Consider the following 22,184-nt stretch of genomic DNA (forward strand, 5'->3'; position numbering starts at 1 on the left):
ACACCCGTTATTATAATAGCAAGCGACAAATACTACGATAAATTTAAGCGATAAATTAACCGACAGAATTCGAATTCTGACGAAATTCGCTGGTGACGTCACGACCAATAAGCGAATTAGAATAAAATTGGATTTCCGTCCGCATAGAAAAATAGATAAGAGTAGGGGTAGATCTTTCCCATCAATTAATGCTAGCTAACTTAGTGGGGGGGTGAGAGAGGGTAAATAACAACGAAAGTAGGAGAATCAAGGAGGGCGCTGTATCCTTCTAATTTACATACGGACCAATGATGAAATATTCGGAGGGCGCTACCGATATCAGAATTAGCATACCGACCAATAATAATGTTTTTTCTCGGAAAGAGGAGAAGAAAAGCGATCTTTGACCGCGAAAAGCCGATTCTCGTCCATTTTGCCACTGGATCTCTAGCTGGAAAGAGCCTTCCGTAGATAATCTTATTGCAGGACCATTTGCGCTAGACACCTTCCATTTTAGCTAATTTTGTTCGCAGAAGCAGCAAGGAAAAATCGTAAGTAGGCAAAGCGCCACTCACTTTTATTAATCGCGGAGTACGGGAATCAATTTCTCAATGCCGTAGGTCGTCGCGACGCTTGGATCCGTCGACGCCGGTGCCTATCGAATCGCGCTGACCTGTCCGCCATTCCGTAGAATCGAACGTGAGTGTTGAGATCGGACGAAGAAAACCAGTAACTAGTTAATTCGCGCTGACTTTTCGCCAATAGTACTTTGTCGCGGATGTTGGAAGTATGCGAATTAAAATCCGAGATGTAATTATTTGCGCAGACCTTTCACCAAACTATTAGACATTGCGAGTGTTAGATTAGGCAAAGAGAATCCGTGATTTAGTTATTCGCGTTGACCTTTCGCCAAGATATTAGTTATTGCGAATGTTAGGCTTAGACGAATAAAATCAGTGACCCAATTATTTGCGCTGACCATTCCGCCATTTTCGTCAATCAAAGACCGACCGGAAGGGAATATTAGCATCGCCACTATTTCGTGTCCTTGCAGTTTCGTATAATTATGCAGAGTCATACTGATCCTAATTAATCCGACCACATGCGTATGAATTATGAAATAAGTCAATAAAAGTGATTAATTGTTCTTTATATAAATTTTTACTGCTTGTTACCCTGCCTTATTTGCATGCTGATGTGACGTCGGGGTCACTCTCAGGTACGCTTGGAGTAAGCGTAAACTCAGGGTTGCTCTAATTTGGCTATCGTGTAACACATTAGCCGGGACGAGCAATATTGTTGCGTTAAAAAAACTGTATGCTAGCGCGGAATGTAATAACTAAATGTTATTACGAACACACCAGACTCACGCTTAATGTGTTCTTAAGGGACTTTAATGAAAATTCACCAGACTCACGCTTAATGAATTTCCAAAAAAAAAGGGCGGATTGCTTAAAGAAAGAAAAGGATAGCCAGTTATAAGATTTTATTTACTTTTATTTTTTCTAATTACTTATTATTTAGGCTGTGCTCTCTCTGCTCTTTGGCCTCTTTCTCTCTCTATATATTCTGAATATACTTGAGTGGCTTCTTAATTGAATTTTGACTGACTTTTCTTCTTTGATGCTTCCTCCAGCACTCACTCACTGGTAATCACTTCTTGTTAGGTAATAATCACTTCTTGGTGCCCACTCCACACTCACTCCTTTCCAGTCTTATACAAAGCTTTTTATAAGCCGTGGGTGGTTGGGTGGAAATCCCTTTCCTCAGGCCCATGAAGCGATAACGGCCAAATTTTGTATTGGTGGGAAATTTTCTAATCATATCCAGAATTTCTTTATTGGTCTGTGGGCGTGAATTTTCAGAGAGAGAAAGGGCGGTCCCCTTTTAACTTGGGCCCTTTTCTTCAGAGATGGCTCTCGGAGTGCCACTTTTAAGAGCAAGAGTAACGCTATAGTTTATAATTACTTATACATAATCGTACTAAACTTAATTAATTATAACGATACATAGTGATTATTATAAACATTCAGACAAATCCAAACCTTTTACGATTTATCATAAAATACATTATTCTATTTATTGGTTATTCGGTGACAAAAGATGCGCATTATAATAGCTTACAAAATTGATGAAAATCTATTTAATATTACGGATATTTTCTTAAAATTCGGTGGGAAAAAAAAGATAGATTGCATTTTTATGGTCCCCTTCCATTATCAGCGTGATAACACTTCACGATGTATACGCGATGATCGTAGGCCCCTGTCAACACATGCGCGTGGGACAAAACAGGATAGAGCGTTGATTGTAAGCTTGAGTACGCAGGCTCGGGCCACTATCAAAGTTTATATTTCAAATGCGTTTTCATCGTGGGAAATCAGGAAGGTTCCCAATCCGTTCGTCATATTTAATAATTAAATTAATAGAGAAAGAAAACTAAGTTACGGCTGGCCGTCACACTGATTATTTTCAGCCGCCAACGGTTATAAGCGGGTAACGCTGATTCGTTATATTTTCGGTTCCCTCGATAGGTAACATACGCGCGAATTCGTACGGACTTCCGACTTGATACAAGGAGTCATCATCTAAGCTGCCGGCATACCATAAACGAGGAAATAAAGAGGAATCGAATTGTCTGACACCGAGGCCTGGAGTAGAGGAGGTCGCGACTACACATCCGTTTGCCCACCCTGCGCAGTCGCCGTGAGAGCAAACCGAGATACGCAACAACCTTTAGGCCCTATCCCCGACGATCGCCCTAGTCGAATGGCGGTCTGGCGCCCTAAATAACCAGGGGTAAAGGGCCAATCAGGCCTTGTGGCGGAAGAAACTCGGTAGTGCGGTTAACACCCCCGAAATTCCCCGCCACAAATGTTACTGATGTTTTTGAATTACAAACAACCCGGAAAGAATATTTGCAAATTCTCTTTTAGTAAAGTATGAGATGATGTAGTAAAAATATACATACTATATGCTTATACAATATGATCGTAATATTAAAATAAAGGTTAGTGTTTAACCTCAACCTCTAGTGTAATAATCAAAACAAATTTTCTGTCGAATCAAACTAGTATACAAATTTATTAATAAATACATAAATATTTTATTTTTTTATTTTTCATTAGCAACAATCTTTTAATACAATCATTTAATACATTATTTTATACAACTAAGCTTTGTAAGCTAGTTATTATTTTTTTTGAAGGTACTTTATGATCAGTTATTTTTGGTTTTACATCATTCTTTCTTTCAGATAAAATATCTTTAACTTTTTGAACGCCATTACTTTTTAATATTAATAACAATCCATTACAAGTAATGTTGCACGTCATTCTTTTTTACCATCTCTTTTGAAACAGATCCTTTAAACGAGGCTAGAAGAGGTAAATTTTGTTCAATTACACAGGTCTGCAAAATCAGAATTTTGATTGTTATAGAAAAGCCATAGGTCATTTCCGAAGTAATTTTTGGCGTAGAAAACGAATCCGGAGTCCAAATTGCTCCATCACGTCAGGATTTTGAGATATCCTAACCTAAAAATGCGAAAATAGTGGTTTTTTGCTATTTTTGAGGCTATGTAGCACCGCGGCATTCTCATTTATCAGAAAAAAACCAACGACACCTTAAAGTATAAGTCTGACACTTTCAAATACCGTTGAGTTTGCTCAAATAGCTCATTTCTGCATCAAAATATTCCATCTTGAATTTTTCAAATTTCATGAATTTAGTTGTTTACTTCGTTGGTAAACTCACATAGTTCTGGAGAAAAATGAATACGAATTTTGTTTAATAATCCCATGAAAATACGGTTACGAAAGAATTTGGAAACGAAGATTTAGTAATGAAAATACAAAAGTTTACAGAAATACACAGACACATAACCTGAATAACAATATATCACTAATTTCACTAATTTAGGATACTCAAAGGTATTTTAGGATGTTGAACTTTGAGTCATTTTGGCTTTTAAAAACTTTTGAATAAAAAAAAAAGTCGATTCAAGATTTAAAACTAGAATCACATCTTAAGTATAAATCTACAACTAGATAAACTGCAAAAATATCGGATTTGCTAAATAACAAAATTAGGTTTTTTTTCGAAAAAAAAAAATTTACCAACTTGTTTTACCTAGGGTAGGTGGGTTCACCTATTAGAGTATAGAAGTATAAGTATAGCAGTTACAAGGGTTTTAAGGGTATGTGATAATGAAGTCTATAAAGCTTAAAATAGGGTTATTGGGTCCATCAGTGATGGAGAATTCGGTTTGCTTAAAGAAAAGTAGTTGGTGTACCCAGGGTTAGGTGGGCTAGTCTGTTTGATGTGCTAGGGTGGTTTATGAGGGTTCATAAGATGTATTTGGATAAAATACTTGAGGGTTAAGTCATGTTAGCCTATCTGAGGTTAAGTTGTTTATTTTTTAAAAGAAAGGCGATTAGTCAAACACTTTTTCTCCAGAACTATGTGAGTTTACCAACGAAGTAAACAACTAAATTCATGAAACTTGAAAAATTCAAGATGGAATATTTTAATGCAGAAATAAGCTATTTGAGCAAACTCAACGGTATTTGAAAGTGTCAGACTTATACTTTAAGGTGTCGTTGGTTTTTTTCTGATTAATGAGAATGCCGCGGTGCTACATAGCCTCAAAAATAGCAAAAAACCACTATTTTCGCATTTTTAGGTTAGGATATCTCAAAATCCTGACGTGATGGAGCAATTTGGACTCCGGATTCGTTTTCTACGCCAAAAATTACTTCGGAAATGACCTATGGCTTTTCTATAACAAAATCTTGCAGACCTGTGTTATTATAGAATCCATTTCTGTCTTAAGGTGAAATGAAAAAGTCTTTTTATGTTCTGAAAGAACATCTTTTTTAAAATAACGTATCAAACTTTATAAAGTTTTAACGTCAAATATAGAATCATTAAATTGTTCACTACTGTTTTCTGATAAAATCTGCTTAGCCAAGGTTATTAACTTGAACATTCCTGGACCTTTACGACCGGGTAAAGATTTTTTCAAAATTTGGAGTGTGTCTGTAAATCCTATAACATTTGACTCAAATTGCTTGTTTAATTTATTTCTTACAACAGCTTTACTAATTTCTTTGCATCAAACGTAGTATTGTGTGTTATTAGTAAAATTGGATGATGGAAGGTAAGTAAAAATTGGTAGAATTGAACTAGTGCATCACCGAAATAGATAGAAACTAACTCTTGACCATTAAGAAACATTTTATTGTTTTTGACATTGCCATCACTACTTATCTTAGCAGTAAGGCCTCTTACCTTTGTTACATCATGATTAATTGATTTTGTAGGAGTAACATAAACATTGAAACAAGAATCATTATGAACAGCACCAATTTGTAGGATTTCATCTGCATCACTTAGTCAACTTGTTTCCAAATCAAAGTATACTAAATGTTAATTAGTTGGTAAGAATATTACTCCATCACTTTCTATTGCATTATCAAATCCAACGTTAGATTGATAAGTTACACCTTCGTTTCGCTCATTTGACTTACCAAGCTGTTCTCTCTCTTTCTTTCAATCTAATCTTTTTATTTTAGCATCATTTGTACTAGCTACATCTGCTTTTCTTTTTCTTGTGCTATCTGCTTGAAGTACGTGTTTAATCAAAATAGACGTAGCTGATATTTTCAATGAATTTCTGATTTTTATGAGATAACTTTCACCATCATTTTTTATAGTAATAGCTTGTGCAACTCTATAGTCAGTAAAATCTGATTTACTTAAACAAATATTTTTAGGAAGTATATGAGCAATCATATTGTGTATAGCTTCATTTGATTGCATTGAAACTAGAACACAGAACTTGCGAACATTATTTGCATATTTGCTAAAAAGTGTTTCAGCTGTTGATGCAAAGCTTTACCTGACCTGTCCGCCATTCCGTAGATCTAAAGTGAGTGATAGGTTTGTACGAAAGAAAGTTCGTGATTTAGGATACTCACGCTGACCTTTCGTTAATGGGATTATTTCGAATATAGGATTAGCCGGATAAAATTACCGTGCTAATTCAATTGTGTTGACCTCCCCGCCAATTTATAAAATTGAATGTGAGCATTAAGATCAAACACAAGAAAGTTCGTGATTTAGGATACTCACGCTGACCTTTCCGCAATTTCCGAGATTTAAAGTGCGTGTTAGGTTTATACGAATTCGAAGCAGTGGTTGAGTTATTCACGCTGACCTTTCGCTAATAATTTATTGCGAACGTAGATTTAGCCGAATATAGAATTACCGTGCTTATTTAATTGTATTGACCTTTCCGCCATTTCGTAACCGAGTGTGAGCGTTAAGATCAAACAAAGGAAAGTTCGTGATTTAGGATACTCGCGCTGACCTTTCGCTAATAATTTATTGCGAACGTAGATTTAGTCGAATATAGAATTACCGTGTTTATTTAATTGTATTGACCTTTCCGCCATTTCGTAACCGAGTGTGAGCGTTAAGATCAAACAAAGGAAAGTTCGTGATTTAGGATTCGCATTGACCTTTCGCTAACAAATTATTACGAGAGTCTCCGCCACGGAGACTAAACTTTTTCCACATAGCGTTCTTCAACGTGCGATTAAATCGTTCGCATATCGAAGCTTTGAGCGAACTATTGGTAGAATACAGATTGATATTATATTTTTTCACGAGAGCTTGAAAGTCTGCATTGTAGAATTCCTTGCCTCTATATGTATGAAGCTTCTTTGGCCGTCTACCTTTCGCTTTAATAGATTTCATGTCCGCTGTCACATCGCGACCGGTTTTTCTTTTCACTGGCACAGTCCACGCGTGCTTGAAAAAATTATCAATTATCGTGAGAAGCCAATTATAGCTGCGATTTTGTCTAGAATAGGCCTGCATATCGACGAGATCGGCTTGCCACGTCTCATCGATACCTCGAACGTCGTACTTTCGTCTTGGATAATTACGTCTCGTTGGTTTGTGCAACTCCTCTACCACCCCTTCCATCTAATCGACTATTTTCTAAATTTTCAACATTTGACTTTATTCGTGGTAATTCCTCTTTGATAATTGCATCCAAATCCTCAAAATCACTCCTTAATCGTGCAATCACGTCTCTTGTAGATTTGATTGCTATCTGAACGATGTTTTCCGCAGTTTCCCAATTTATAGCATCTTAAGCCTGCCGCGGAGGAGCAAGATTTTCCAATCTTTTATTCTCTAGATCGTACTGGTACTTGCTCGTGAGCTTGAACCCAATACCGGGCGGACTGCGAAGACCGTGGACTCCTTGCTTTTTATATTTACATCCGAATATGTCGACGTTCATTTTGATAATGCTCGAACGATAGGTGTGCTCTTAGTATATATATATCCACCCTCGCGTAATTCTTCGATTATCGAATGAATTTCGTTGATGTGATTATTGTTATCAGCTGATTGTTCAGCCACTAATAATCGAAGACGATCAACGAGCTCATTCGGATCATCCCAGTATATGTAATCCATAGAAGTATTGTTTCGTGCAATCTTGTAGACAGGCAAAGACGTACCAGTCGTCTGTAGCAGCCCCTCGCCTCCTTTTGTATTTTTTTTAGTCAAACCAAATAACGGACCAATTATGTTATTGAATTTATTACTATTGTGCGCTCGTATAGCCTCGTTTGGATTATTTTTTTTCCTATGAATATTAGAAATCTCCAATATTTCTTTGTGGCTCTTGAAATCATTGGAAGTGATTAAACTTTGATCAGGTTGCTTTGCAACCAGTAACTCCATTAAACCCCAGTGTTTTTGGATACTTGAAACCGTCGCCGTCTACGTTATCTTTGTCAAAAATCACCGTAGATTTACCATGCGTGTATGATCCATTTCCTTCTTTACGTACTCCATAAATCAAGTCCACACAATTCGAATCACTTTTATCCAATGCATTCGTGTATTTGTCGCCAGCTAAATGCTCATCCTCGCTCGGCTCGTCGGATAAACTGTTATAAAACTGCGTAGTATTGTGCGTGACAGTAGCATCGCTATTTCCGCCACTAGACTGAGCGGTTTCATACTTGTCGACATTATCAGCCAAATTGATTTCGTATTTTAATTTTTTTTTTGTTTAGAAATTTCGGCTTTTTAATAACTGTAACGAGAGTTTCGGGGGGAAGATTTTTTTTCCTTCTCACTTATTATGACTTTAAGAAGATCTAGTATTGGTTTGAATGTCTTATTCAAGACTTCGTCGGTATACTCTCGGTTATGCTTCAATAAACTATATTTTCGTCTTATCGCGTCTTGCGCTTTTACGAGTTGAGCACATGTTTTTCCCTTTGATGATCAGCCATGTTAACGCTTCGACGATAATCGAGAGACTGTATACCGCATTACTATCGTGATATATTTATAACAAAACAATCAAAGCCCTTTCGATATCTTCCACAGTTTATAGCTCTGTCTTTGTCGATCACTAAAAACCCATATTTATCATCCAACCAGCATTTTGCACAAAGTTTTTTAAATTGATTGTAAGTCATATCTGAATTCACATGATCGTCGAATATATGTTTCATATTTGCTTCGTCTTGTCGAAAAATTGCCAATAAATTGACGTTATCTCTCACGAGATGCTTAGGAATACGCGCGTACGTTTGCGAGAGATAGAAACAGTCGACCCTCCTATGTCTGCCCATACAAAAAAAAGCGCGTACACTGTCCTGTTTCTCACAGGCTATGTCGTCGAATATCATAATTGAATTAGGCAATGCATGCTCAGGATCAATCACGGATTCGTGCTCCTTAAACGGAAAATACTTCACTCCGTCTATCGGCTTTAACATCTCTTCCAATAATTTATACTTTGGCTGATCGAGCGATTTCGAGTACACGTAAACATTTTCGAATCTAACGCCATTGGAGTAAGTGATAAGCGCCAAAAGACTGTTGGTCTTGCCATAGTTGGACGGACCACAAAAATTAGCTCTGATGCTATTCGGCAGTAAATCTCCGTGACACTTTGGTTGCTTCTCCTCCCCTACGATGACGTCAAAATTTTCTACGGAAGTTTCACAGTTTGTTTCTTGAAATTCATACTCACGAGACAGAGTTCGAACGATAACTGACCACATGGCTATATATATACCTGTTTTTATAGTTTCAAACGTTAGTCGTGTGTTGGACTTGGTCGAGTGACGATCATATGCAAACGTCAAAGAGCAAAGAAAGGACGAGGATTCGTCAATGATATCATTAATAAACTTCCATTTGAATTCCATATTCCAGGCTATCAATATTGCGGACCAGGAACTAAATTACAGACACGTTTAGCTCGCGACGATCCAGGAATCAATCCTCTCGATGTAGCTTGCAAACAACACGATATAGCGTACTCGAAAAATCGAGCAAATATCCAGGCTAGAAATATCGCAGACAAAATTTTAACTGAAAAAGCGATCAAAAGAGCCTTCGCTAAGGACTCTAGTTTTAGTGGGAAAACAGCTACTTACGCTATATCTAACGCCATGAAATTAAAATCAAAGTTTGGTATGGGTCTCGCGAAGAAAAGAAAGAAAACCAAGACGAAAGGACGCAAGAAAACGAAAAAGTTAGTTAATTTGAAAAGCGTGATCAAAGTGGCCACATTCAAATGGTCAAAGGGCAAAGTCATCGGTTCTGCTTTGAAAAAAGCTTGTACAACCGTTAAAAAAGCTGGTGGAAAAGCAAACATCAATGTTCCACGAATTCTGCCAATATCAACTAAGATGGATGGAGCTTTGCCCTTCCTCATACCACTTTTTGCAGGCTTGAGTGCAGCTGGCGCTTTAGCTGGTGGCGCCGCGGGAATCGCAAAAGCCGTGAACGATGCAAAGTCTGCAAAACAGCAATTGGAAGAAAACAAGAGACACAACAAAACGATGGAGACCATTACTCTAGGGAAAGGCTTGTATCTCAAACCTTATAAAAAAGGCTATGGACTTTATCTCAAACCTTATCTGGGATCAGGTTTGAAAAAAAAAAAAGTTCGAAATAAATTTACCGGATAGAGCCCTCATAAATGCCGACTTGATGAAGTATGCAAAAGTTTTGAGTATACCAAATTTTCGCGGAGTCTTCATGAGAAATGACTTACCGAGTTCTGGACCATATTATCACGAATCAGCTATAGTCAATCTTGATGGCGTCGAAGGAACAGGAACGCACTGGGTGGCTTATCGCAAAATCGGAAAAAACGTCACATATTTCGATAGCTTTGGAGATCTTAGGCCACCTATTGATTTAATGATGTATCTTGGTGATATCGAGATCAAATATAATACGAAAAGATATCAAGATTTCAATTCTTACGTATGCGGTCATCTTTGCTTGCAGTTTTTGTGCGAGGGTATAAAAGTAAAGACAACGTGAAAATATCGGTAGTCATGTTCATACAGTCATGGAGGATTTGTTAACTCTGACTCTCTCGGGTAATTCTTTACTGTTGGAAGTGCACTATTTCCCACCAATCGAACTATAGTATCACAGCATAAACATTACAAGTTGGGCTTAGTCGAGTTTCTAACGTTCAACTCGATACCTAATATCGACGTACATATTAATAAATTTTACGTCGCAAATCAAATTATCGACATACTTGTCGGGACCTACGAGATCGACGACATTGATAAATTTCTTCGCAAAGCTGTGCATCTTCTCCGTACTGATAATAATAATAATTATGTTTGAAACCAAACAACAACACTTTGTATTGTACAATCAAGTGTTCCGAACCTATCGATTTTCGTCCGCAGAATTCTATCGGACGTTTTTCACAACGTACATTAGAGGCAAACGTTTCTCACAACTCTGATTTACCCGTCAGTATTCTCAGAGTGAACACTGTGAGAGTCGAGTGTTATATAACCGCTGAAGCTTACTTGAACGGAAACACCGTTCACGATACTCACGAATTTTTTCCAGCAGAACCGCCTGGATATAAAATTATTGAAATTCCCTCTCACTTGATTTATCTTCGAGTTACGAAAAAGTCTATAGATTATTTACAATTACGCATTGTCGATCAAGACGGAAATTTAATTAATTTTCGCGGTGAAGTCATAACCATCAGATTACACCTCAAAAGCGTATAATGGGAATTGTTTACGATTCAAAGAGTGGTAGGGGCTATATAAGCATTGAAAAATGCAAACCCATCATCAGTCGTCAACTGAAATTGAAAACGACAACACGACGAACTCCAGTCATCAATCGTCATCGGAAAACGAAAGCTTTAACGCGTCAAAGCATAAACTTCCTAAAAAGTCTTGGGTTAAGAGTGGTTCCAGGTGGAAAATAAATTGCCTAATTTTTTTTGCTGCTGCTTTCAACGAATCAATGGAGAACATTCTAGAAATACAGTCACCTGTCGTCTTTGATGAATCTTTGGCTCATTACGAGATCCACGCTCATCAACCTTACACCAATTCATCGTTCAAAAATAGTGACGAGATTCGTATATCAATTCAACATCAAGACTTGTGCCTTTTATCATCTCGCAGCTTGTTACACATTTGTGGACGATTACGCAGCAACAATAACACTTTGTTAACGAATACCGATTTTGTTAATAATGCCATTTGTCACATGTTTGAAGAAATTAGGTATGAGCTGAATGCTATAGAAATAGATAAATGTAAGAACGTTAGTCTCACAACCGTTATAAAGAACTAGTTATCTCTCACTCCAAGTCAAACCTTGATTGCCGAAAATGCCAGATGGATAAATATCTTAGAACAAGAGGACCGTAAAATAACTAATGCGAATGGCGACTTTGACATTTTGATTCCTCTGAGCTTCATACTTGGATTCGCTGAGGACTATCGCAAAGTACTACTGAATATGAAACATGAATTAATTCTCGTAAGATCGAGTACTGATTTAAATGCAGTTTATCAAACGAAGAAGACCATGGCCGACGTTGAAGCTTACGAAGAATTCAAGATTAATGTAACACGTCTCGAATGGCTTATGCCCTATGAGACTGCATCGAATGCAAAGAAAATACGTCTACTCGACTTTCTAAAAAGCGAACGAAGTATTTTAATGAGTTTTCGTAGTTGGGAACTGTACGAAATTCCAGCGCTGCCTACAAACACAAATCACGTCTGGACAGTTAAAACGAGAGATCAGTTGGAGAAACCACGCTACGTCATCTTAGCCTTCCAAACCAATCGAAAAAATTAACCAAACTCTAACGCTACTATATTTGATCATTGTAACATCAGAAATGTAAAACTGTACCTCAACTCTCAGTACTATTCATACGGTAATCTCAACATTGATTTCAGTAAAAACCAGTACGCAATGTTATACGATATGTATGCCAATTTTCAAAACGTATACTATGGTAAGGATGCCGAACCGATGCTCAAAAAACTCGAATATAAAAATTACATGCCACTTGTAGTGATTGACTGTTCGAAACAAAACGAATCATTAAAGAAACCAGAGAAAATATTAAGGAACTACAGCGTATTGTCTTATTCTACACGATCGCATCGTTCAGTATAATCGGATAAATGGAGATGTGAAGAAACTTATTTAGGAGAGGGGGGGAAGGGTATTAAAGAATTGACTCTTTCCTTAAGCAGCTCAGTAGTAGCTTTCTATCGCAATGGAGTACGTAGTGGATATGCAAGGCTTCATGATGCCTGGCAAAACTTATGCTGTGAAAGAGTTAGCGATACTTCCACTTAACTACAACGAAGAACCGCTCGTACGCTTGTTCAAACCTCCCTTTCCACGGCGAAGACTAACGGAGAAATATAAGCGAGAAAATCTCTGGTTAGAACTCTACTATCATGGAGTCACATGGAACTCTGGCGATTATAAATAAGAAGAGCATAAATTTATCATCACAGATACACTTAAAGATGCCACAAAAATTTTCGTTTCCGGAGATTTGAAAAAAGAGTGGTTAGAACGATATGGCCTCAAAGTTTTCGATTTGAATGATTGGGGCTATTCGCTTTTCGAAAAATTCAAATCAGTTACCGTATGACTATTATACATATGATTATTATTTCTTCTTTTCGTTATTGAACTGCTGATAGCCTTTCTGTTCAGGAAAATTTTTAGTATTGCTCGAAAATTTGGAAATACTTTGTTTCCATGTCGATGATTCTCTGTTCTTCTTTTCGTCCGGGTCTTCCTGTGAAAGACGAGAGTACTTAACTTTAGAGTTGCGATCCATTTTATTGGAATGCTGGTTGATGAATGATTCGATAATTCTTACACTGTGCTATTTATAGTAGCTTACAACCCCGAAGTCTACAAATAAAAAAAGGTAAGCAGATACTTGCACGTTTTTTCTATTAAACCATCTTCGGTAGATGAGACACGCATGCACGCACACACACACGCGCGCGCACATTGAACATCAAAAAAATTATTATTATTCGTTATATACCAATATAATAAATATTTGTGTATAATATTTATTATAATTAGTATATTTATTAAAATTTATTATCATTTGTATGTATTAGCGCTTGGGCCCTCCCCAGCAGCATCCGCCTGCGGCGCCGCCGCCCCCCACATATCAATCGTGTAGCTAGTATACACCATACGGTATTGCCCGTAGTAACAGTGGCTGTAGCTCTAGCGGTAGAGCATCGGCCTGCGGATCCGGAGGACGCGTTCGATCCCCCGATTAATACGTTTTTTTTTCCGATAAATTCAAAAATTTAACACACACACATACACACATACACACACAATAAAAAATCAAAACGCGTAACACAGAATGCGAACGCGCATCGAGAATACATCAGATCACGAGGAGAGAGAGAGAAGGAGGAGGAGGGAGGGGGAAGTGCAGAGAACGCACGTTGCGTCAGAACACATCAGCACACAGTGCATAGGAATCAAATCAGTAGGCTGGGAGAGGGGGAAGTGCAGAGGACACGCGTCAGAGCACATCAGCATAGTATAGGAGAGGGGGGGGGGAGTGCGTAGAACGCACGCACAGCACAGCAGAGCAGGGGGGGAGAACGCACGCCACATCAGATCAACTTAGTAGGGGAGGGGGAGTGTGTAGAACGCACCGGTATAACTCAGTAGGAGGAGGGGGGAGGTGAGTCGATAACGCACGGTCCGATCAGAAGGGGGGGGCGAGGTGAACATGCACACACCTCAACTCACACGCTTCAACTCAGTGAGCTGATACCCCTCTGAGTTAAGGCCCCTCTGGTTTACCTACTTGCTTATTATTTATATTCATTTTTGACGGTGGGATATCTTTAATTTTGATATTTGTAATATTCGATGCTAGGAATTGTAGAATTATTAGTTTTTTCGGGTATGAAACATCGACTCTTTGGTGAATTTTTTTATCACAACCATTTGCATACAGCGCATCTCTTTGTAACCAATTACCCAAATTAATATCAATCATATTCTGTAAAGTTAATGCGGTTGAAGATTCGGGTATACGAAGTTGTAATATATAATTATCATCAACTATCGACTCATTTCGTGCATCACAGGCCAGACATTTAGTTACATTTTGTAATGTATGACTTAGAAGTCTTCTAAACACATTAAATTTCTTCAACAAATCTTTTAAAAACGTTGAAGCTTCCTGCGCTATTAGTAGTAAGTATTCTTCATCAATAAAACCTCTCAACGACTTTACATCAATACAAGTTTTTGCTACGAAGTCATTAAGCAAAGACATAATTATAATATCAGTATCCTTCTGTACCATTATTGCACGTCTAATTTCATCACAGTGTAACAGACTTTGAATGCAAACATTTGCATATGAAGAAACGCTATCTTCATTCGGAAGTCCTTTTAAATATTCCCAATAATTATCAGCTATTTGACCCATCTGATTATCGTTTTGAAGTAAATAATTTGTGACGGAGAATCTCGGCTAGGCCGATCTCGTCCGTTCGGCTCTCGCAAATGTCCGTGCGCCGCGCCAGGCTGAGAGTGTGTACGTTTGATACACACACTCATGCTTGGACCTTTTGTTTACGAGGTGCTGACCACGGGCTGAGCTGACGACTGGAGCGATGCAGACGGCGTAGAAGAAGAGAGAAAGAGGGAGAGAGAGAGAGAGAGTGCTCGAATTGCGGATCGCCGGGGAAAATTCGAGGAGTCTCTGCTAAGCTATGAGCAGAGGAAGTCGCGCGCGCGGATAAAACCGAAAGGTCACGGTTTTTCAAGCCTCGCGACCTCGCCGACGTTTTGTTCGTTTCGGAGACACGCCCGGTGCGCGGACAAATAATACAGCGTGAAGCTGTAGTAGTACCGTACTTATTTAATCGTGCTGACCTTTCCGCCATTTCGTAAACCGAGCGGGAGCGGTAAGATCAGACAAGAAAAATTGGTGATTGAGTTGTTTGCGCTGACCTTCCCATCATCTTTGTTAATCGAATACCGACCGGAAAATTATTAACATTTCGATTAATTTGTACCCTTGCCATTTTATGGTTATTCAGAGTTTTACCGACCCTATTCACTCCGACCTCTTACTTGTAAATTATTGGATACGTCAATAAAGTGATTAATTATTTTATATAAAAGTTACTGTGTTATCCTACCTCGATTGCATGCTAGTGATTTTCAGCCGCGAGCGGTTATATACGAGTATCACCAATTCGCTATATTTCGGGTCCCACGATAGGTAATATACGCGCGAATTCGAACGGACTCACGACTTGAATTAAGGAGCCATCATCTGAGCTGTCGGCATACCAATCAAGGAGACGTAGAAAGCGGAGAGTTGGACACCAAGGCCTGAATCGAGGATATCACGCGTATCCCCCGTCTGCCCATCCTGCGCAGTCACCGTTAAGCAGATCCGGATACGCGACAACCTTACTGGCCTTACCCCCGACGATCGCCGTAATTAGCCGACGGTCTGGCGCCCTAAATAATCGGAGGTAGAGCCAACCAGGCCTTGTGGCGGAAGAAACTCGGAGCGCGGTTAAAACCCCCGAAATTCCCCGCCACAATCATTAAAAATTCGGTGAAAATGAAAGTCTACCATAACGAATTTAACGGTCAACTTTTGTTCCGGATCTTCTTATTAGGTAACGCAAAATTAAATATAATTAATCTTGAAGGAAAAATTTCGATAAAAAATATTATGTATAAAGAAAATCTTAAATATTAAAATTTATACGAGCAATAAACAAGAAACTGATATTCGTTTTAAAGCGATAAAACAGTTTTTTGCCGATTACTCGAAAACTATTTGAAATAATTGATTACTTAAGAAATTTAAAAAGTTAATTAAAATAAAAAAACACAACAAAGCAGGATGCACGTACATCATATGGTCCTCTTTTTTATAGCTCTTCTGAGATTAACATGCTGTTTGTGTTTAGTAGGCGGGCGACGGCTAGCGATCCTAAGAGATACAGTCATAAAACTGCTCCTTTGTGTGCGTGCGCGCGCGCGCGCGCGTGTGTGTGTGTGTGTGCGTGTGTGTGTGTGTGTGTGTGTGTGTGTGTGTATGTAGGCTAGAAGCAGTACTCGTTTGAGAACTGCTAGATTTAAGGAAACAGTCACTAGTGTACATTTCTTTCTAGCCATATGCGACCTTCGATTACCGTGAGAAGGGAAAATAGATACAGCTAGTACACAGGAAAAAAATTAATTAAATGATATGCAAAATAAATCTTTGGGATGTATTTCTAACCGCCGTCACAATAACATATAGTAAATCATATGAAAGCTTATCAGTAATACATCTTTCAAATAATCATAAACTTTTGCAGCATATTGTAATCCAACATATCTTTCTTCTGATATAACCTTTTAATAGATTACTTTTGCTGCTTTTTCAATAGCTTCTCCAACGTAGTTTTTATATATTTTGTACATGTATGGAGTTATTGATAGGGTGTCCAATAAGATAACATTTTATTTTATTTACTTTTGCCAGCACCTGAATGAACAGAACTTAAAAAATATTTTTATGAATAGAAACAGCTTTAATAGAAATCAAATTTTTAAATTAAATTGATATTTACCTAGCACTGGTAAAGTATTTACATTTGCATATGTTTTTTTATTTTTACAATGATTATCACTTGTACAAATGGAATTTATTATGTTACAATAACAAGGTACTACAAATGTACTTTGTAGCCCTAAACGTTTCTCTTCTGTACACTTTTAAATATTTTGTATTTCACCACAACTAATACATTTTAAACTATCAGCCAACCTTTGTAAATTGATTATTCTATTTCCTAACAAATAGCCATATTTTGAGGTTTATTTCGTTTATTACTTATTTTCTACAGCGAATCGACCATTATTCTCACGATACTGATTATCCCACCTTATTTATCCATAAAATATGTATTTAGTGATGAATAAAACAAAGCACCCATAAAACAATATACTTATTATCTATTGACTTAATTCATTCTAATCTAACCTATAATAATCAGCTGGTAAACTACCTTCTTTATTTTCACCGTAAATATGCATATTATAGATATTGCAACGGTAGTCGATTCAATCAATCAATACGTTTGCGATTCGGTAGCACTCGCGATGCTAAAGCGAACGTCTAAGAGAGAGAGAGAGAGACGGGGCGCACGAGAGTTCAATTTTTCAGTTAAGGCTCAGCTGTTACTTATGAGAGAGTACCGCGAAATTATTTTCTACTGTGTTTTACCGTTTTGCTGATTAAAAGTAGTTTTCCTGGGTTTTTTTGAATACGTGCGCGAGTGAACGCAGACAATAAAAGTAGTAGCAAAATACAGCAACAGCGAACAGCAACATTAATTGCAGCAGTCACCGATCTTCGTGACCGAGGCAGCGCAGCAAGTTCCACAGGAGCACCAACAATAATTTGCTTCAACAATTACGGCTGATCACCGTTATTGTACCGCAGGGTAGGTGCACCTCCCTTTTTCTGCGCCACAAAATACATATGAGAGTATTTTGTCTATCGCGACCGTCTGTGTGTTTACGCTGTTGAATTTTGAATTTTCTCTCTCTCTCTCTCTCTCTCTCTCTCTCTCCTCGTATTATTGTAACAAGTTGTTAATCCTATTCGCGTGAGTCTTTCGGCCCATCGAAGACTGTAGTTTATTAGAGATAAACGATATTAATTTTATTCGCCGCATTACGTTATTTCGTTCTCTTTTAGTTTAACGGATTAATTTTTAAGGATAATTTTTAAGCCGATTTTATATAAGGGTTGGGATAGTTGGAGTAAACATTAGGTCACTTACACCTAAGATAGATCGAGTGTCACAAATCAGGTGACTTAAGGTGAGTTAAACTCTGTTGGAATCTAATTTTTTTTTACTTTAACTTCCATACCTTTTTGGTATACCTAATTTAAGTCAAAAAAATTTTTACAGGATGGTGGACTCTTAAAAAAAGTAAAAAAAGCCATTGTTATTATAAACAAGAAATCCCAATAGGTATATCGATTAGAAAATTTAATTTTCTTCAAATGATATTATTCTTGAAGGTTGATTTGTTAATTACTCGGTCCATGGTAGATAATTGAGTTGAATTCTACTAATTCTGCTAAACTAATTCGTGTGTTATTTCTATCATAATTTTTCTTTATATTTTCGAGTCTTTCCCATAAGTGCTCGTGTTGATCATAGTATTTTTAACTGTGAATTTCGCGGTATTATGTATTATAACATAATTTACTGTAATTTTAGAACACTTTCAACTTTGATATTCTCGATCTTCATCAAATACTGTTATCATTTGATGAAACAGGGCAACCTCTTTAACGAGAATAACCATAGCAGCTAAAATGCTTTGAATTATACTGCAAAATTTTAAGTGTTTTTAAGTTATATTTGTGATTTATGTAATAAAAAAATCTATTTTTCGATCGTTTTGTAGGAGGATACCCCCTCAATCTAAATTAAAAGAAAAGTTTTGGGGATTCTAGAAACTAAAATCTTCTCATATTAAATCTAAAATTGAAGTAATAAATAAATAAAATATTTCAACAGGAACTTAGAATGGCCGGCGCAAATGAAGATCCATCTCCAGTCAAAAAAAGGAAAACTAATGATTCTAAATATTTCCAGTGTAAAAAATATTTACGCCATGTTCCTCGATCACATGAAGAAATAAAGACTAGGACAGAGTGTGAAGAAATATACACTTATTATAATATTTATCTTCAAGTTGGTTATTTTATTTGTTTCAAATGTAGAAGTATTCTGAGGTTGAATAGAAGCTTAGCGTCAAGACCATCTGTATATGAAGAAGATGAGTCTAAACATTTAGATTCTCCACAAGTTGTAAATCGAAGCATGAGGAATCTCGAAGAAAGAGGATCAATGGATGAAAACAGCGAAGACGAATTCCAGAAAACAGATTAAATGCCCGCTGAGCAAAGTCAACCTGCTACTGGTATTAATACTGAAAACGTAGAACAATTTAGTGAGGGGATTACAAGTACTCAGTCAAATGAGAGTACTGTGTTAACCTTTCCATTGATTAAAACTATACCTACTGAAACTGTGTCGATGTCATTCTCAAGAACAATTGCATCTCACGCATACTGTTTTACATGCAAATCGCTACAAGACCTTCAAGAAGTACGTTTTGATGCGCAAAGATTAATTTTTATCCCGAGACGAAATAGATGTTGTAAAAAACATTTGATAAAAAACTGCAATAAATATAGTTGCAATGAATCACTGGTAGAAACATCAGAATTGGGAAAATTCTTAAGTAGTTTATCGAATTCTGCAGATGCTTGGCTACTGAATAAATTCGACGAATTTTCGTTGTCTGAAGAGCGAGTAAAAACTTCAACAAGTAGTATTTTACAAGCTTTAGTTATATTTTTACTCAAACTGAGAACAGGAAATTCAGATCGATATATTGGAGTTATATTAGATGTATCTGAAAATCAAGTTCAAAAAAATAATGATGTAGTATTAAAGTGTTTCGAAAAAGATATCTTGCCAGAATACTTTGGATATAAAGCATACTCTAGAAAATTTTATATTAGTCAAACATTTTCAGTGGCAAATACACTACACCATCTAGAAGGTCGGTTAACTTTAATATGCTATGGTAGTTACCTGTGTCATCAAAAAAGTTCTAATAACGTGTACCAAAGAAAGTCCTACTCTGTATGAAAGAAAACATTACTAGTTCAACTTTTTGCGATTACTAGTACTATCAATGGATATACGGTTGATACTACTGCACCGTTTAGCGCCAATAAAAATGATGCGACAATATTGAAAGAATTATTACAATCACCTGCAGGCCTTAGTAGTATACGAGGTCTGTCCGGAAAGTATCGGGCCTACGTTTATATCTTCGCGCCATAGTGTTCGAGCGACCTCTACCGAACAGAAATATCAACAGCAAAGCCTCACGAATCTATTGGTTACTTACTGACACCTGCCAGACGTATAGTTCATGCGCAGCGTGTCTTTGTTTACAGTGCCTTTTTCGCGTTCGTCGGATTTTGATATTGTCAAAAATGACTGAAAAACAAGATCAACAAATTTGCATCAAATTTTGCTTTCAACTCGGAAAAGCAAGTTCGGAAACTATTGAAATGATGCAAAAGGTTTTCGGAAGCGAGTGTATGAGCAAAACACGAATAAAAGAGTGGTATAAACGGTTCAAGGATGGTCGCACTTCTGTCGATAGTGATTCTCGTTCCGGTCGACCTTCGACGACAAAAACCGCAGATAATATTGAGCGGATGCGACTTGCAATCGAACAAGATCGTTGTATGACTGCGAGAACTAGAAGAAGACCTTGGGATACCAAAAACTATCATTTCAGACATTTTAACGGAAAATTTAGGAATGAAACGCGTGTGTGCGAAATTCATCCCAAAATTGCTCATAGCAGAGCAGAAGAACATTCGCTTAGAAATCGCTCTGGACAATCAGGAAATGGTCAATAATGATGATAATGTGCTTAGAAAAGTTATTATATCTGATGAATCATGGGTTTATGGTTATGATCCTGAAACAAAACAACAATCTTCACAGTGGAAGCATTCTGAATCGCCGAGACCAAAAAAAGCACGTCAAAGTCGGAGCAATGTTAAGTCAATGTTGATTGTTTTTTTCGATTGTGAAGGTGTTGTACATCACGAATATGCACCAACAGGTCAGACAATTAATAAAGAATACTACGTTCAAATTTTGAAACGTTTGCATGATGCAGTAAAAAGAAAACGGCCGCACTTTTGGTAAAGTGGTGACTAGCTTTTCCATCACGAAAATGCGCCAGCGCATTCATCCAATCTTGTGCAACAGTTTTTGAGCAAACACAATATCGCATTGCTTCGACAACCTCCATACAGTCACGACATAGCCCCTTGTGACTTTTGGCTGTTTCCAAAACTAAAAAAACCACTCAAAGAACACCGATTCGATGACAAAACAACGGTTGAAAACAATGCGACGAGTGTACTTAAGGCTATCCCTAAAAGTGAGTTCCAGAACTGTTTTGAAAAGTGGAAACATCGATGGAACCGTGTTATTCAATCAAGTGGGGATTACTTTGAAGGATGCAACCCACCAGATAATAAAGAGTAACGCTAGCACGAAAATATAAAGGTAGGCCCGATACTTTCCGGACAGACCTCGTACTTAGAGAAGGCAATGCTTTGTTTTAGGCTGAGGTTTCCGATATGTTGTCTCTTTATTAGAAGAACAAAAATTCAATGTATTCAACCCAGCTTTAAAAGGCCAGAAAAAGCAGTTGTCTGACGAAGAGTCAAACGCATCTCGTTTAGTGACAAAAGTAAGATGGGTCACTGAAACGGTTCATGGGAATATTGGTCAAAGATACAAGTTTCTTGACAATCAACTACATAATTCTCTTCTGCACAATACTCTGTAACAGTCCTATCTATCAGCTAATTTATTATTTCACTGAATCACTGCAACCCGTTAAACTCATCTAGCTGTTTACGTCAATTAGCATATTAAACGGCGCCACCTCACCTATTATTTGATTGTCTTAGTACAAGCGTCTAATTTCATGACCATATAAGGAGCGTGACGTCACAGACTGATAGATATAGATATAATATTTTTTTTTATTTGAATTAAATATGTTAATTAGACGTAATTTTGATGTAACAAAGCATTTCTTATATAGATTTTAGTACATAGATTTAGATTATAATCATACGAATTGCGTTTTATTATTAAATAATAATGAATTGTAATATGTACAGTTAACTTATTTCTTACACT

Source organism: Phymastichus coffea, unplaced genomic scaffold (genome assembly GCF_024137745.1).
Source record: "Phymastichus coffea isolate CEN01 unplaced genomic scaffold, Cenicafe_Pcof_1.1 PCOF00004, whole genome shotgun sequence".
Taxonomy (NCBI): domain Eukaryota; kingdom Metazoa; phylum Arthropoda; class Insecta; order Hymenoptera; family Eulophidae; genus Phymastichus; species Phymastichus coffea.